Source organism: Lynx rufus, unplaced genomic scaffold (assembly GCF_022079265.1).
Source record: "Lynx rufus isolate CCGP_SWC_20201006 ecotype Redwood Valley unplaced genomic scaffold, mLynRuf1.p SCAF_2, whole genome shotgun sequence".
NCBI classification, from domain to species: domain Eukaryota; kingdom Metazoa; phylum Chordata; class Mammalia; order Carnivora; family Felidae; genus Lynx; species Lynx rufus.
The window spans coordinates 94,893,211-94,910,950 of record NW_025814834.1 but is presented as its reverse complement, the minus strand read 5'-3'; the positions used below and the strand labels follow the sequence as shown (position 1 = coordinate 94,910,950).

The 17,740-nt window shown below is 34.5% G+C and overlaps 1 protein-coding gene across 3 annotated transcripts in view; it reads left to right on the top strand.

Annotated features, from left to right (window-relative positions):
- Positions 1-2,731: 2,731 nt before the first annotated feature.
- Positions 2,732-17,740, top strand: part of R3HDM1 (R3H domain containing 1) — a 171,119-nt gene continuing 156,110 nt past the window's right edge. For all 3 annotated transcript variants that reach the window (XM_047082940.1, XM_047082938.1, XM_047082937.1), the window contains exon 1: positions 2,732-2,833. The gene's annotated coding sequence lies outside the window, so the exon portion shown is untranslated. The remainder of the gene's footprint in view (positions 2,834-17,740) is intronic.

The following is a 17,740-nucleotide window of genomic DNA, read 5'->3' as shown; positions in this document are numbered from 1 at the left end:
ACTGGTATTTTTTTCCTCAGCAACAATTGAAGCTGTATATCAGAAATATAATTAGATACTATTCCGTTTCACATTTTCAGAGGACTGAGTTAGACATTGGAAAATATATGTTGTATGTGTTTTTTAAGACATTAACTTTACTCTTCAGTCAATAAACCAATCTAAGAGTATATTATAATTACACATTTTTAGTCTAAATTAGTATTCTGTCTTAATTGGTAAAGTTGTTTTTAAGATGCATTATAAACTTTTAGGATTTCCCATGTTTACAGTTAAGTCATATTAAGGTTAAAAGTATTGGTCATCTAAGGAATACTGATACTACAATTCTGATGTCCTTATCAGTTGACTATTTCATAAATATTTTAAGCTTCACATCTGGAAGAAGTTCAATATTTTGTTTAAAAACGTTTTCATTTTTGTTTCTAGTCTTCAAAACTTAACAGTGTTGTATGAAAGACATTTGTATTTCAGAGGAAATTAACATTCACCAAGGTACAAATGAAAATAAAACAATAGATGAAAAAGTTGAAAGCCAATGTACTGCCAGAAACTTCTGAAATGTAGAGGTTCCTGGGCGTGCCTGGGTGGCTCAGTTGGTTGTGCCTCTGACTCTCCATTTTGGCTCAGGTCATTATCCCAGGATCATGGGATCAAGACCCATGTCTGGTTGTGTGCTGAGTGTAGAGCCTGCTTAAGATTCTTTCTCTCTTCCTTTGGCCCTCTCCCCCACTTGCTCTCTCTCTCTCTCTCTCTCTCTCAAATAAACAAAAAATAAATAAGTTGGAATATATCCTTTTTTAAGAATAACATTTCTTTAAGAAAACCTCCACTCATATTAGCTTCCTTACAATTCCGTGAAGAGGAACAGTTTATGAGCCAAGCCATCTGATAACAGTAAAGATCTGAGGCTTTTGTTTTACTGGAAAATGTTCCTAGCTGTATCAGTAGGAATCGTGGTCCATGGAAAAGGCATTTTGACAGAGCAAAATCTAATTTTAAAGGGAAATCTAAGACACAGCTATGTCCTTTCCTTCCATATCACCTTTTATAAATCATAATTTTTTTTTAACATTATTATGGGTAGAATCGTAATCCCACACACAATGTAAAACTCCTACGTTGACTTGCTAACCCCCAGTACATCAGAACATAACCTTGCTTGGAATTAGAGTCATTGCAGAAATAGTTAAGATGAAGTCCTACTGGAGTATGATGAGCTTCTAATCCAATATAACTGATATCCTTACAAAAGGTAAAATTTGGAGATAGAGGTTATACAAGGAGACCACCATGTAAACAGGAAGACTGCCATCAACCGTCAAGGAGAGACTCCTGGAATAGACCCCTCATAAGGAACCAACCTGCCAGCAACCTTGAATTTGGACTTCTAGCCTCTAGAACTATGAGACAATATATTTCTGTTGTTTAAGCTACCCAGTTACAGTAGTTTGTTGCAGCAGCCTTAGCAAATTAATACAAATGTGAAATGATCCATATCCTCCTTTGTGCTGATGACATAACCCTGCTGTTGCATTCAGGAATGAATTTGAAAAGCAAATAGACAACCTCAGCCATCAAGGAAATGCAAATCAAAACCACAGTGAGGTACCACTTCATACTTAACTGTCTATAATCAAAACATCAGATAATAACAAGTGTTATTGAGGATGTGGAGAAACTAGAATCTTCTACCACTGTGGTTATCAAAATGGCCCAGCCGCTTTGAAAAACTTCCAGTTCCTCAAATGGGTAAACATTTAAATGATTGAACATGAGTTACCATAGACCCAGGAATTCTACTGTTAGGTATATAACCAAAAGAAAAAATGTAAGTTCACAGAAAACTTATACATGAGTGTTCACAACATTATTATTTGAAATAGTGAAAAAGTGGAAACAACACGTCTATCAACTGATGAATGAACAAAATGTGGTGTATCCATACAGTGGAAGATTATATGATAGCAAAAATGAAATTCTTGCTACGACATAGATTAATCTTGAAAACATTCTAAGTAAAAGAAAACAGCCACAAAAAAACACATATTAATGTGATTCCATGTATATGAAATGTATAGGTAAACTCTGGAGACATAGAGTAAATTAGTAGTTCCTAATTAGGGGATGATGGCTAAGGAAAATGGAGTTGCTTTTTCAGGTAATGAAAGTGTTCTGAAATTGATTGTGGTAAAGGTGGTACAACTCTTTAAATATACTAAGAGCCTTGAATTAGACACTTTAAATGAGTAAATTGTATGGTATGTGAATTATATCTCAATAAAGCAGTTTTTTAAAAGATAGGACACATAAATCATAGTAATTTGTGGTCAGGAGGAACAGTTGAATAATCATTTATTATACATACTGTATTTCAGGTTCTTTGTAAAATACTAGGTATGAAAAAACAAGAAACTTAAGTTCCTTCTTAGTTGCAGAGACAGAATCATTAACAACTTCTTTAATAAAACAAAAATCAAAATTGTCATGTTGGAGCAACTCACTAGATTTCAGAGGGGAAAAAAACTATTAAAATTCCTCTACTTAGGTTCTCTGGATCTTATGATTTTTTCAGTTACCTATATAACTAGATCATATTGCTGTAGCTTTATATAGAAATGTATTTTACCATTGTAGGAAAGGTGCCACAGTTTAAAGATTGAGTAACATAAAACACAGACTAAAACCTAGGCTTATTCCGCCTTTTTTCTTTCCTAATCAGGGATTTAAACCCAACTTGGCTCTAGCTCAAAGACCCAGAACTCGGAGTCTAAGAAAAGTGTCTTTGTCCCACTTGTTCTGCAATGTCAATGAGCAACATAGTTACCCTAAGGTAGTATTTTTTTGTTGGTTTACTTCTGGGTTTTTTTTTTTTTGGTTGGGGGGGGGTGCCTTTTATTTTACTTTTGCTTTATTAATTTGGAACTTATTTTATTTATTTTAGTAGTTACCCTTTTTTAATATGCATATTTACTTTTTTAAGCGAGACTGTGTGAGCAGGGTAGGGGCAAAGGAAGTGGGAGTAAGGGAATTCCCAGTAGACTCCATGCCCAGCATGGAGCCCAACCTGGGGCTTGATCCCATGACCATGAGATCACATGACTGTGAGATCATGAACTGAGCTGAAATCAAGATTTGGTCACTTAACTGACTGAACTACCCAGACACGCAACTGTGCATATTTAACATAAATACATCATTTTGTCTAATTCTACTTCCCAAGCAATACCAAGGGTCTTTGAACTCTTTATCTCTGATTAGTCTTTTGCTTCTTTAATTTTAAGCTTTAGAAATCCAAAGCATACCAGCTCAACAAAAAGAGAGTTCTGTGGGGTTTCTTTTATAATAGCACTAATCCCATTCATGAAACCTCCATGAATTATGACTTCATGACCTTAGCTCTTCCCAAAGACCCTACCTCCTAATACCATCACACTGGGCATTAGGATTTTCAAACCAGAGTCCATGAACATACTTTATGGTGACTTGGTCAGTATTTTCTATTTTTAAGGTGGCTAAATGTATTTTAAAAACCTTTAAAATGATAGTCACATTTTTAAAAATATTTTGAATTCTTTTTATGTACTATGACCTTCTTAATTGACATCTTTAGCAGAACTTTTCGTTACAGATTTATTTCTCTGAAAGTCAAAATACAGCTAAACAAAACTTAAGAGATCACTACATTTTAATCTCCTTCCATTTTCAAAGTGTTTGCCTAATGTAATCTTAAAACTAAGATCCCTTTATCACTGCTGTTCACGATTTCACAAAATATGTTACTTGTCATTCTTTTTTTCATTCCTTAATATATTTGATATTTTATTCCTTGAAATGTTTTGAAATGTTAGAAAAATCACCGGGTTCCTCTTGTATTTCTTCTGAATTCTTTGATTTCTGTATTTTTTTCCATAAGATTTTGACTACATGTATATTTATTACCTTAATTGCTACCTTGTTAGATACTTAAGTAGTGCTGAGTCCTTTTGACCTTTGCATTTCCCTACCTTTGAAAACTACAATCTGCCTGTTTACTATCTGCAATTTAATATTTTAGACGGTTGTTTAGTAGTTGATCGTCTCTTATCACTAGTTGGTTACAAGATCTGTCCCAATGAATGTTTGAAGTATTCCTGACAGCATTTTATCTTTTTGAAATGTGGAACTAAAATTTATTTCAAGATTTTAGCTTTCTCATAATAATGTTAGTGAGCTTTGTTTAGAAGTTTATATGTTTTAGTTCGTCTTATTTAATTTCTCTACCTTATTCCTCATTATGTATATTGATAATTGATTATTAATATCTTATAAAAAGGCAGTCTTAGTTTTAATTTCCTTGTGAGATGTAGACTGTTAGAATTATTTTTCAGTCTTCCTAATGTGGTAACATATTCTGATATAATTAATTTTCTTTCTTTTCCTGTCATTTGATCTTTAGTGTAAGCTTTAAAATTTTTCAACGTATTTATATAGTTTGCTATTATGCAGGTATGCTGACTTATCTGGATTTTTTTAAAACCTATTTTGAACTATGAGCTAAGTTTTTAAAGCTTGATATGTTTGTGTAAATGAGTCTTCATACCAAGTAATGAAATACTCACTTGCTAAATGAAAGGAAAAAAAAAAGATACTGCAATTTACATCGTTTAGTATGCCCAGTAGATATGGCTGAACAATCTATAAAATATTTTGCTATCATCATGTGTAATTCAGCTTGCAGCTGTTCCATAACTTATTAAATCAATTCAGTGGAAAGTGTTGAGATTTTGAAATGACCAAATTACCAAGTTTTCCCTGCAGTGATGGCATAGGACTTACTTTATTTTTATTTACAAAGTCAGTACATGTACATATTTTTCTGCAAGACCTATCAATCCTTCTGCTCCAAATAATTTAATGTTTAAAATTTCAAGTTTTTGTGAGTCATTAGTAACATTGTGGGCATACTAAAAATTGAAGGCTGTGTAAACTAAAGAATTTAATCCAGACATGCTGCAGAAGTTATTTAGGTTTCTTTGTCTTAGTTCTAACTCACACAGAAAGCATTTTTACTTTACCACCAGCTGTGATATTATGATACATTTCTTTCTAAATCAATTTTAAAACCATTTCATTAAGATTTATACTAGAAATGAAAATTATAGTTGAAATATTTAGAACCATGGAATCTTTGAGTTAGAATAAAATAAGTGAGTTGTGGTGGAGATGTGTGGTGCTTTCCCATACCAGTATTATTCTACTTCCTTGGATGTCAGGAACAGATCACTTCCCAGCCCCGTTGTAGTTAAGTGGTGCCACATGAATCATTTAGGAGGGTGGGCAGAAGAGACTGTCACGGAGGATAGGTGTTGAGATGGCCGAGACACTTGGGGAAGGAAGCAAGCCACAAGGTGGAAATAGCGTGAATCTCTTGAGTCACTACATGGAGGGCAGATAGTGTGTATTTTAGGATTTGCAGGCTACATACCATTGCTGTCACGCATTCTTTTTGGTTGTTTTATGTAGTTTTCATAAATCTTGAAAAATGAAGAAGCCACGTTGGGTCAAAGGACATACAAAATGGGCAGCGGGCCCTAACATCTGTTCTAGAGAGTCACCTAACTGGTATGAAATGGGTACTGCAAGTGAAACAGAAGTTTTTGTGTTAATCCTATGAGTTCTAGGTGTTAATTGTTACAGCATAGCCTGACTAATACACAAGTGATCTCCTCAGGTGATCACCCCCCACCAGATTATTGAAGAATGCTTCTGATATCAGGAATCTCCATACTTTATACACTGTGAAATGGCCTGTTCCATTACAGGACAACTCTAGATGTAAGAAATTTTTCTCTTTGTAAGCCAAATCCTTGATTCCATTTATCTTTTGGTTCTACTTCTGCCTCTAGATAAAGTTTGCTTTAAAGTTGTTTGGGGTGCCTGGGTGGCTCAGTCCATTAAGCATCCAACTCTTGGTTTCAGCTCAGGTCATGATCTCACGGTTTCATGAATTCAAGCCCTACGTTGGGCTTAGCACTGACAACAGGAGCCTGCTTGGGATTCTCTCTCCCTCACTGCCCTTCCCCTACTCATGCTGTCTCTGTCTCTGTCAAAAATAAGTAAATAAACTTAAAAAAAAAAAAGAAAAGAAAAAATCAGTTGCTTAAGTGGTAAGATGATTAGATTCAGTTCATGAGAAAAAACTGTCAACTTAGTATAAAACAGTAAAGTGATAATTGATAAATTAACCCAGTTGTAGCCATTGCTTTTGTTTAGTGCAGGTATCTTTCTAGTATTGGCAACCATTGTGGACACATCAATTCAGTTAAAGGTAACCAAGTTCTAAAAGAAAAATTGACAAAGTTAGTTTAGAAGAATGGTCACCAGGATGGCTAGACCAAAAGTCTAGAAACCATATCAGAGAAAATGATTAAAGAAATTGAGGATATTTCATTTTAAAGAGGAATGGGCCATCAGACATCATATGGTAAAGTGTTTATAATGAAATTCGTCTTTTATCGGTTTTCTTTTTTTATCTTCACAGAGGATGCCTAGTGGCTCTTTGTGGAAATAAGGCATCCAGGGTTTGGGAGAGTCTGAAATAACAGATTTTTAAGGTTTGTGGACTTTAAACAATTAGTCCAAAAGTGAATATTAGCTTTTATATTTGATCTTTCTAGCTATCTTTGACCATCATCCCCAAAGCGTCCATAGCATATTTGGTCATTAACTTATTTGAAATCCTAAAGCATATAGTCTACTATAGTATTCTAGCAAAAAACGTGGTTATTATTATATGATTTACTCTGTCCTTGCCAGTTCTTAGTAATTAGAGATCGTGTGGTATTTTCTTCTTCTGGTTTTTTTTAGTTGATTTTCTTCTAATAATTCAGTTTATAATTTTGCTGGAGATTGACCTCACATTTACCAGTTTTTATACGATTTGTTGAAAACTGGGAGATCACTTAGAATATCTAGACTTTTGAAAAAGTTCATCTCCTTAGTTTCATAAAACTTTCTATTTAAGGTTTATTTACACCTTCAGGTTCCTGAAGATGACCTGAACAGTTGAACAGTTGAGATTCTAAGTGGCTAGGTGTTTTCACCTTTTTGTCTCAACCTTAGTGCTGTATTTTAGCATCTATCTTTTCAAAGCCAAGAATGTTTTGTTTTTTTTTTTAATTTTTTTTTTCAACGTTTATTTATTTTTGGGACAGAGAGAGACAGAGCAGGAATGGGGGAGGGGCAGAGAGAGAGGGAGACACAGAATCGGAAACAGGCTCCAGGCTCTGAGCCATCAGCCCAGAGCCTGACGCGGGGCTCGAACTCACGGACCGCGAGATCGTGACCTGGCTGAAGTCGGACGCTTAACCAACTGCGCCACCCAGGCGCCCCAAAGCCAAGAATGTTTAATAAACTAACCTTGTATGGCTGGGGCAAATTCAGCTTAAGAAAAGTAAACTTCCTATTTCAACTGCAGTAAGTGTTCACTATTCATTTTATTTAATTTCTTGTGGAAATGAGCTCTTCCTTCCTTTTACCTCTTCCCTTACCGCTTGCTGTTAGGTTGGTAACTAGGGTGACCATATGTACCAGTTTACACCTATTGCCTTATTAAAAAAATAATATGCCCCCTTTCACTCTTTCTAGTTTGGGCAGAAAATTATGTGGTCATCTTCTCTGTCATTCTCTTATGGCAGTGATTGGTAGAAATATCTTGTATTCAAGTGTTTTGGCTGATAACAACCTGATTCCTTCATTTATCCCTTACAACAGCAAGTAGTCTACAGGATGATACTTGGCTACCCTGAATCCTTAGCAAGGAGAATAATTCATGAATGTGTCATCGTTGTGTAGGGGTCATATAATCTAATTTTTCTTTATGCTCTGCCAAAGGAAGTATTCGAATTGCCTTTTAATTTAAAGAAAGAAAACTTCGGTCTGTTCTGAAGGATTTGGTACATTTTCTCATTTTCTGAGAATGAGAACTACATGTCTGTCTTGTTCTCCTTTTGCCCCTGCTGCTTTAACACTCAGACTCAATCCTCAATGAGGTATCTGTATTAGCTGTTTTGATAGTTAACATATGTCTTCCTTTCCATGAGAGCGATTTTATGGTACACTCTTTGGCACTTTGTTAGCTATCTTAAATTGGAGGCAAGGTAATTGATATAAAATCATAACAGTTACTTTTTCAGCACTCAATAAATATTAGCCATAACTATCTTTAAAATAAACTAAGGCTGGGTGGAGAAAGTACCCATAGCCAAGTGGAATACTTTTATAACTCTGGTACAGAGAACAAAGACCAATCACTAAAAATAAGCTAGCTACGTAGTACTAGCCTTAAAATAATTGTTAATGCTTACCATTTGGCTCTTTAGTGTGTGTTTCCCTTTATATTTTGTATCTCTATCTCAGCAGTAAGGTAGTTGTGGACAGTTGCTTACTAACTATGTGCAGCGTATTTTTGAGAGGACAATAAGGTGAGTCTGAAAGAGTCACATTTCCCACAAGTATAGATAATAGCATATAGGTTTTTATTAATATTTTTATAAACAAATATCTAATATACATTTTAGAAGACCAGTAGGGAAATACAAATAAAAAGAATGAAAACTAGCCACTAAAAACTATTATAATCCAGAGAAAACCATTGTTAACATTTGGTATGTATCCTTCCCGGCTTTAGAAAATGTATTTTTTGCATTTCTTGGCCAAATGGTTATCACTAAATTAATAACTAATTCCTTGTTTTATTTTAACAAAGAATCAGATCATTTTGTACGTACTGTTTTTTGGTCTGGTTTTTTTTTTACACCTATATATATCACCGTCATCAAGGCTGCCAATAAAGGAATTTCTGCAGCTTATTGAGTGTATTTACATTTGCCCAGTCAGTCCTGCAGTGTGTACACTTTTTCACTTTTTAAAATTGTACTATGATATATGTTGTAGTTTTTTCTTTAGGATAAAATTCCTCTAAGTACTCTTCCTGGATCAAACGATATGTTCATTTACGGTTTTTGATATATACTGCTGAATTTGACCTCCAAAGCTTTTGGACCATTTTTCACTCCCACCAACAGTGTATGAAAGTCCCCATTTTTCTGGGCCCTCCCTGCACTTGGCAGAGTTCTTTTCTGTCCTTGCCAGTGAAAGTGCTGCTATTTTCTGAAACTGGTTTTCTTTAATCAAAAATCTTTAATTTCTTTGCTGTGAAATACCTATTTCCTTGCTTATTTTTCATGGGTATGTCCATTTTTTTCTTTGTTTTTTTGCAAAATTAAAAATATCCTTTAATAGTATTTAACTTATGTTATCACAGATTATCGCACAGGACTAACTGAAGATTCTTTGCAGGTTCAACAATAAGAATAAATTAGTTTCTTGGCCCATGAAATTTAATTGCAAATATACAAATAGTGAAATTGAACACTTTCTTAAATAATTTATGATTCAGGTATCACTCTTGAATTTCATTTTATCTGAAAGGTTCTCCTCAACATCCACTCTCCCTGAGCTAGAAACACTATTTTTTTTTTTTAATTTTTTTTCAACGTTTATTTATTTTTGGGACAGAGAGAGACAGAGCATGAACGGGGGAGGGGCAGAGAGAGAGGGAGACACAGAATCGGAAACAGGCTCCAGGCTCCGAGCCATCAGCCCAGAGCCCGACGCGGGGCTCGAACTCACGGACCACGAGATCGTGACCTGGCTGAAGTCGGACGCTTAACCGACTGCGCCACCCAGGTGCCCCTAGAAACACTATTTAAGGAAGTAGAATACTAGATTTCTTTTTTCTGTTTTTGTAAACTGGGCAGTTGTTTTTGAATACTGTCCTAGGATATGTGTAAAGCTCTTGATAATATTTTGCCTGTTGCCTCTATAGAAAGAGCAGAAGTCAGGAGTATGAGTGGTACTCCCCAGACCTCACAAGATGCCAATGCTAGTGTTGGGACCTCAACTTTGGAAACTCATAAATTTGTTTTTGCTTTTGCTTTACTCACATAAAGTAAAGCAAGTACTCAGGTCATATATGTTAATAAAGTTTACAGAGAATGAATAAATCCAGGTGTCAGATTATTAATTGATTAAAGTTGAGTTCTGCTTCAGTCAGCATTACCCACACATTCTCTCCAGGCTAACCGGAATGAACTAGCCAAATTCTAATTAGAAGGTTGTTTGGTAAGCAGGGTGGTTGGTTGGATGGTCTCATAGGAATATACCTGTTGTAGGGAAGGAAACAATCAAATATGTAAGCCTGAGCAAAATGGTTTCTCCCTTGTTGGTATTGGCATTCCTGGCTCTAGTACTTACTTTTAAGATGATGTTCTCAACTTTTGCAAGTATAAAAGAATCTATTTTTAATTTCAGAAAAGTCAGTAGTGACATGCTTGGGATATAGATCTTGCTGTAACTCAGCAGTGTCTCAGTGATCTGCAGCCCATTGTCTGGTAATCCCTGCTATAGTTTAGCAATCCTGCTTCTCTTTACAGACTTGGTCCAGCTATGGCCCAGTATACTCACTCATAGACTTTGGGTGCTGTTAAACTCTGGAGTCATATTTACAGTGGCTTGATTTATTCCCAGAGATAGATAATTATATTGTGTGTGCACATGCACATACACAAGCTTTTCTTGTGACCCATACAATGTAATCTTTCTATTACTGCAGGCAGGGGTTAGGGGCTCACTGTCGCCTGAAGTACTGCTAAGAATGGTAAACCTGATGACACCAGCAGGGCAGTGTTCCTGAGTATATCAGGATGCAGCTATTATATCTTCCCTTTAAAAAAATAAATTCTTTTTTTTTTAATTAAATGTCTAAACTGATATGGTATTCATAACAGCTCCTTCTCATTGAAAGGCTTAAACCATGCCTAAGAATCATCTACTGGTCTCAATTCAGAGTTTATTTCTGGGTATAGTTTTTTTTGTCTCTCTTTTTTTCACTCTTTTTTTAAATTTATATTTTCACTGTTTAAAAGAGCCCCTATTCAAAGGGAATATTGGTGACCTGTTAGAAGAAAGAGATGAGGGAATAAGGAGTTACCTACCTCCTTGTTGCTAAGAGAACAGTTTCCACATAGGGAATCAGCTCAGGTAGGTAAGAGGTCTGACAGTTCAGTTCTGGGATTTCCCTGCCATGAAAGCCAAAGAATGTGCAAAGGGACAGCAAATCATGATCATAACAAACCTCAATTCTATAAAACCAGGGAATCATGATCATAACAAACCTCAACTTTATAAAACCAGTTGCTTAAGCCAGAAACTTGAGCATCACATTTATTTTCTCTGTCTCCCCCAATCTAGTCACTTACCAGGTTCTGCAGATTTTACCATGGATGCTGTGTTGTGGGGTTTTGTTTGTTTGTTTGTTTGTTTGAATTTTTACTGGCTTTATATTCTAGAGTATATGAACCAGACTTGACCTACTCTGTTCGACAAGAAAGAAATAAGAATAGATGGTAATGTTTGCCAGTTAAACCAATTATGAATGTAGAAGACTATTTAAAAATTACACTATCACAGAGAAATAGGTGATCTACCAAAGTGATTAAGCAAGCACATAGACTCTACAGCCAGACTACTCATTTAAAATCCTTGCTTTACCACTCACTAGTTGTGTGTCCTTGGGCAAACCTAAACCTACTTACCTAAACTTTTCTCAACTCTAAAATAAGGATACTTCTATTACTTGCCTCATAGGGAATGCTTAGAACCTACCTGTTACATAGTAAACCCTTTTTAAGCCTTAATTCATGGTCCTTTTCTTGTTTTTGTCCAAGAATTAGAAGAATCTGTTCTTCAGCTAATAAATTTGAATCTATTGATTATCAATAGCTCTTCCGTTTAGTAGGGTATTTGAGATGAGTCATTTTAAAATGTAAGCAACTAAATTATCCTTATTCTCTGCCACTTAAGTTTGTGCTCCACCAATTGATCTCTGGATTAATTCTTTGTTATTTGATATACAAGTTAAGTGATCTGAATGGTGAATGTGGTGTCCAGTCGTAAAGCATTTTCTTAAGTGTCTCTATAATTTAGGAATACATAAGCAAATAGTACTAGGGCCCATATGCTTGGCAAAAAAAAAATGATCTTTTATTTGTTTGTGGTTAAGTGATTAGATGGCTGCATTTTAACCAGCCTCTCGGAAATTTATTGTGTTTAACTTAATTTTGTTAGTTAAGAAGGGGATGATAAACACTAGGAAAACTGGTTCATATACCCAAATGGACAGAAAACTTCTTTGCAGAATAAAACTTTTATTGATTATAGTATATATCCCACACCTAGGGCAAGAATCATTTTCCCCTTACAACTGTCTGGCTCTCCCAAAGTTGCAGAAATGAGCATGAGAAAAAAAAATTAAGTAATTCTCAGTAAGTAATTAAGTAATTAATTAATTAAGTAAAAAAAAATTAAGTAATTCTCAACATTGCTGTTGAGATCTACAATAAAGCTTTTCACCGGTATTACCAGAAGTCTTGTTGCTCTTGCATGACATCAGATGTACATTTTCATTATCCTAGGTCCTTTGGTCTTTGATTAGGCTTTGCTGTCTCATTTTCAAAACTGTTTTTGATGTGTGTGTCTTTTGGGGCCAAATTTACTTCTGGAAGACTCGTTTATGCAATGAGTTTATCAAAAACTGCCTTTCTACCCCTCAGAAAAGTCAATATAACCTTATTAGCCTTCTTTGACTTATTTCTCTTGAGCCCAAAGATGACCATACATTGTTCCTTAACACATGTCCATACTACCAGAATTGCTAGAATTAATATATATTTTTAGTTAATGAGGAGTATAAAATGTTTGTTGGTAATTGTTTTTCAAATGTGTCAAATACAGATAAATTGGATTTTGTCAGAAAGTTTTGTATTTTATAGGACACCATTAAGAAAGTGAAAAGAAAACCCATAGAAAAGGATAAAATATTTGAAAATATTTACCTAATAAGGGACTTATATGTGGAAAATGCATATAAAGAATTCTTACAACTCAGTATTAGACACATAACCTGATTTTTAAATGGGCAAATGATCTGAATAGACATTTTTCCAAAGGCGATATACCTGTGGCCAATAAACACATGGCAAAGTACCCAACGTCATTAGCCATCAAGGGAAATTCACATTAAAAGCACAGTGAGATAGCGCTTTATACCCACTGAGATGGCTCTAATCAAAAAGATGATAAATGTTGGCTAGGACAGAAACAAATTGGAACCCTCCTACACTGCTAGTGGGAATGTAAAACTGTACAGCCATTTGGGAAAGTAGAGTTGCCATTTGACCCAACAATTAGACTCCTAGGTATATAGCTGATAGAAAGGAAAACCTGTGTCTACACAAAAAAAACTTGTACATGACTGTTCATTAGCAGCATGTTCGTGATAGCCAAAAGATGGAAACAACCAAAATGTCTATCAACCACAAATAACAATTCATATGAAATGTGCAGAATAGGGAAATCTATGGACAGTAGATTAGTGATTATTTAGTCTGGGTGGGGGTTGCATGGATTAGGAGATAATAGTTAAACTGTACAGGATTTCTTTATGAAGTGATGAAAATGTTCTAAAATTGACTGTGGTGGTAGTTACACAATTCTGTGAATATACTAAAAATTATTGAAATGTACACTTTAAATGGGCAAATAATATGGTATGTGAATTCTGTCTCAGTAAAGTTTTTAGAAAAAATAAAGGTCAGGAGGGCTTCCCCTCAAGACATTGGTGGCCATCTAACTACTGTCTCCCAATTTTCCTTGGAAAAAATATAAGGAGAAAAATATACAAAACTTGAAACATAGCATAATTTGAGAGATTTAAGCCTCAAAATAACTTTAAGTAAAAAGAAAAAATACCAAATCAAGCATATGAACTCTCCTACTCACTCCTTTTCTGTCTGCTACACAACTTTTGTGGCAAGCAAAGGCCAAAAAAAAGGATGAGGGGCAAAATGGAGAGAGGAACTAACTTGATCTAAACAGTCAGCCAGAAAGAAGACTAAGTGCACTCTAAAGATTCTAAAAGAAAAAAAAAGGATTCACATCGGAGTAGAGAAGGATTAAAAATACATACAATTTGGAGTGGCAGCTTTCAAAATGTCTAGCTTCAGTGGAGGAAAAAGGCACATGAGGAAGGGAGATGTCTTCTTTGGCAGTTGGGTGGTGAAGAAATGATAGAAGCACAAGTAGGAAGTTCAGAATCCAGCAAGAACAGAGAACCACAAAACTTCAGGATTCATGATAACTTCTCCCCCAGAACAAAAAAAAAAAAACAGTTGGCTGAAATATCTGGAATTTGCAATATTGACAGAAGAGAGCATCATTAAAATAGGTATCTGTAAATAATCCTAATAAAATAGTGTTCAGATGAAAATTCATAGCAGTAGACAGATTCATCTGTAAAAATAGGAGTAAGTAAATTCACTTTCCGCCTCAAAACAGAATCTGAAAAAACAATAGCAGAGTAAACCTGAAGAGAGCACAGGAAGGAAATGACAAAGATAAAAGAAATTAATGAGGTAGAGAATAGAAAAACAGTAGACCTAATTAATCTATATTGTGAATTTTTTAATTGCTAAAATAGACATTACTGGCTAACTTGATTGTGTAGAAGAATAAAGCAAAAATATGCAAAATAAGGGTGAAAATAACCATTGAAAACAATTTTTTTTAATTTTGAAATTCATAAGAAACTACTTAAACCTTATATCAATTAATTTGAAAGCCTAAATGAATAATATTCTGGGGAAATACAAATTACCAAAATTAAGTGAGAAATTTTAAACAGACTAGTTTCCACAGAAGAAATAAAGAATGTTATTAAGAAATTATCCTGAAAAAGCATCAGCCAAGTTTCATAGAGAAATTCTACTGAACCTTCAAACCTTTATATACTGCTATATAAATTGTTCCGGAGCACTGAAAATTATAGATAACTTCCTAATTCCTTTTATGGAGCAAATGGTTTGGTTCTTAACCTGATGAGAACAGTAAAAAATAAAAAGTACTACAAATCAATACCCCTTATGAATATTGAAACAAAAGTACTAAATAATATCGTTGTTTTTAGGTAATATGTCATGATCCTGTGAGATTTATTTCAGGAATGCAGAGATGGTTCAGTATTAGGATCTATCAGTATGATACTCCATTTTAATAATTTGAGGAGAAAAATCTTGTATCTCCATTGATACTGAAAAAGCTTCCAAAAAAAAGTTCACAGAGTGCTTGGGTGGCTCAGTCGGTTAAGCCTCTGACTCTTGGTTTTAGCTCAGTTTATGATCCCAGGGTCATGGGATTGAGCCCCATGTCGGGCTCAGTGCTGAGCATGGAGCCTGCTGAAGATTCTAAAAAAATGAAAATAAGCAAAAATTGTTTTAAAAAATTCACCTATTCATGATAAAAATAAAACAAACATACCCACTCAAGGAAATACAAATTACAGGACCCTTTTCTAAATAATAAAAAAATCCTTAGTCCTAAAGCCGGAAAGTTTATCTAATGCGAAATACTAGTGGTATTTCCACAATATATGAAAACAAGGTAAGTGCCTACTATCTCCAGTAATATTCAACATTGTGATGGAAATATTAACAAATATAATTAGTTAAGAAATTTATCAGAGGCATGAGAATGGGTAAAGAAGCAAAATTCTATTTGCATTTTAAATGGTAGTAATAGCTAGAAAACCCTCGGGGATCACAGGTAAAACTAAAACAGTAAACAGTTCAGTAAGATAGCAGTATATAAAATTAACTTGGCCTCATATACACAAACAATAACCAATTAATGTTCTTTTTCAATAACAACAAAGAAGATTACATACTTAGGAATAAACTTTTTAAAAATTGTGCAAAACCTATATGAGAATAATTTCCTAACATTTTTGAAGGTTACAGTGGTAGACTTGAATAGGACAACTCTACATTATAAAGATGTCAGTTCTTCTTACTTAGTTTCTAAATTCAATGCAGCCCCAGGGAAAGTACCAAGAAATTATTTTAAAATGAAGATAGACAATTGCTACTCAGTTATATGGAAAAACAAAGAATAGCCAGGAAGAGACTGAAAAAAGGAGGAAAAAAAAAAACTGCCAGGAGGGACTTCCCCTATCAGTCATTAAAACATGTACTATTATAAAACTTCTATAATTAAAAAGTGTCCTGCCACATGAATAAAACGGAGCAATCGAATAGGAAGCCCAGAAACAAACCAAGATACAAGTGGAAATAATAAAGGGGACATTTCATATCACTCGGGTAGAAAAGGACTTCTTAATAAGTGGTATTAGGATACCTGGGTAGCTGTTTGGAAAGAGATAAAATTAAATCATTTTGCACAAGAATAAATTCAATGTAAAAGTGTTTATACAGATGAACATAGCATTATTCATAATATCCAAAAAGTAGAAACAACACAAATGTCTCGGTTGATAAATGGGTAAACAAAATGTGATCTATTCCATACAATGAAATGTTATGGCAATAGAAAGTGTTGATACTTACATGGTATCACATGGAAGAATCTTGAAAACATTCTAAGTGAAAGAAGGCAGTTAGAAAAGGCCTCGGATTGTATTATTAGTCTATTTATGTGAAATGTCCATAACAGACAAATCAGAGCAACAGAGAGTAAGTGAGTGGTTGCCAGAGGTTGAGAGAATTTGGGGTAAAGGGGAGTGCCTGTTAAAAGGTACGGTGTTTGTCTTTAAGGTGATGCAAATGTTATAAAGCTGGTAATGGTGGTGGTTGTACAACTCTGAATATACTGAAAACCATATGAATTGGATACTTTAAATGGATGAACTGTATGGTATATGATTTATATATCATTAAAGCTGTTACCAAAATAATAATAAAATTCAAATTGATAACTTTTCAAAAGAGAGAAAGACCAAGACAGAGATTATACAAGTACTAGAAGAAACATGGGATTTTCTTGTTTAACTATGGTGTATGGAAAGACTTGCTTGCTATGACTCAAAAGTCCAGAAGCAGTAAAATTTGACTTCATAAAAATAAGAAAATTTTGCATGTCAAAAACCACTATGAGAAAACTTGAAAAACAGCTGAAAAACTAGTAGGAGAAAATACTGTCAACATATACCACAGGCAAAAGGCTAGAAAAGAATTCTTAATAATTAAAGGAAAAAATATATATATCTGCATATGTTGAGAGACAAAGGATCAAAGACATGATAGAAAAATAGGGAAAAGACCTGAAAGCTTACAAACAATATAAATCTGATCCTTAAATTAAAAAAAAAGTTTGGGGCACCTGGGTGGCTCAGTTGGTTGAGTGTCTGGCTTCAGCTCAGGTCATGATCTCACAGTTTGTGGGCTCGAGCCCCGCATTGGGCTTTGTGCTGACGGCCCGGAGCCTGGAGCCTGCTTCAAATTCTGTGTGTCTGTCTCTCTGCTCCTCCCCTACTCATGCTCTGTCTCTCTCTTTCCTTCAAAAATAAATAAAAACATTAAAAAAATAAATTTAAAAAAGTTTAATCTCACTAAAATTAGAAAAATACAAATGAAAACAGCATTGAGATAACATTTCTTATTGATCAGATTGATGAAAATTTAAAAGAATGACAGCACATTCTCTTGCAAGACTTTTGGGAAATGGGCACCCTTATTATATACTCCTGGCGGAAATGCAGACTGGCATAGCGCTTCTTCTGGAAGGCGACTGACAATCCCTAATAAATACATATACACTTTTAAACCAACAATCCCACATGTAGGAA